Source organism: Amphimedon queenslandica, unplaced genomic scaffold, assembly GCF_000090795.2.
Source record: "Amphimedon queenslandica unplaced genomic scaffold, v1.1 AMPQUscaffold_1028_Cont26956, whole genome shotgun sequence".
Lineage (NCBI taxonomy): Eukaryota > Metazoa > Porifera > Demospongiae > Haplosclerida > Niphatidae > Amphimedon > Amphimedon queenslandica.
Window position 1 is genome coordinate 1 of NW_003558623.1, and position 1,097 is coordinate 1,097.

At 32.5% G+C, this 1,097-nt stretch overlaps 1 long non-coding RNA gene across 1 annotated transcript; it reads right to left on the minus strand.

The window, feature by feature from the left end:
- Window positions 1-352: 352 nt before the first annotated feature.
- Window positions 353-792, minus strand: LOC109593540 (uncharacterized). The gene is made up of 2 exons (XR_002191019.1): window positions 710-792; window positions 353-503 (listed from the first exon to the last, which is right to left on the minus strand). It is a non-coding gene; the product is annotated as an uncharacterized LOC109593540 (long non-coding RNA).
- Window positions 793-1,097: the final 305 nt, after the last annotated feature.

Genomic DNA, 1,097 nt, shown 5'->3' on the forward strand with positions numbered 1-1,097 from the left:
ATCTATTCATATCACTGGTAATTGAAGTCTTCTTGACAAGATGGGAGGCGTATCATGAACACAATAAAAGAAAGAATGGCGAAGACAACAGAGCAAGTGTTGTATCTGATATTCCACTTCTGGAGTCAACTGCGACTCCGTTTTCTGCTGGTAGCGATATCAGAGTGCTACTGAGAAAGAATTTAACGGACCCTCCGGAGAGCGATTTGTTGCATGAGATTCATAAACACAGCGACTTGTTGTAGCAATGATGAGATGATGATATTTTATTGTAAATTATAATTATTGAAATCGACCGATTCCAGTCTGCTGGAGCAAATGCTAAGTGACTAATAATTTTATCATTGAGTAATTAATGTTAATGTTTTTTTTTCAATAATAATGATTTATACAAAAAAATGAAGTATCCACACTTAAAATAGTGTCTTTCAATTAGCAAGCACAACGATCTGACCTCTCCGACCGACCTCTGTTCTGATCAATAATGATACTGTCTTGTGGATCTGTAGCAAGAGAAAGAGAATTTAAGAGAAAGACATGATTGACAAATTATAGAAAAGAAAGAAATGACGGAACAAGAAAATTATAAGAGAAAAGGTATAGAGGAGAGAGAGAGAGAGAGAGAAGGAGGGAGAAAGTTTATGGAAGTGTAAAACAAGAATATTCAAAGTTATGAGCAACAGGTTAATACTGGACTATAAACACTAACCACTTCTTGGACTGTCTTTACTCATTATAAGTCCAATGACTGCATTGAATGCATCCTCAATCTGAAAACAAAATAAATATATTCACAATACAATACAAACACTCACTAATACAGTACATATAATATACTTATACATGATGCGTCTAATAATAATAATAATAATAATCAATTCTATATGCATCACAGTTTGGAGTACAGCACAAAAATAGCATCCAATCTAAGAATGGTAGCATTAGTTTTTTTTGTAGTACAAATTGTTTTAGCTTTAACAATGTATCTGTAAACTGCCAATACAAAAGCTTTGTGATCTGAAATAGATTTTAAATTTTTAATACTGTATAGTATATAATTTGACAAGAGTAATATTTGGCGAATTTGATGAAGGAAC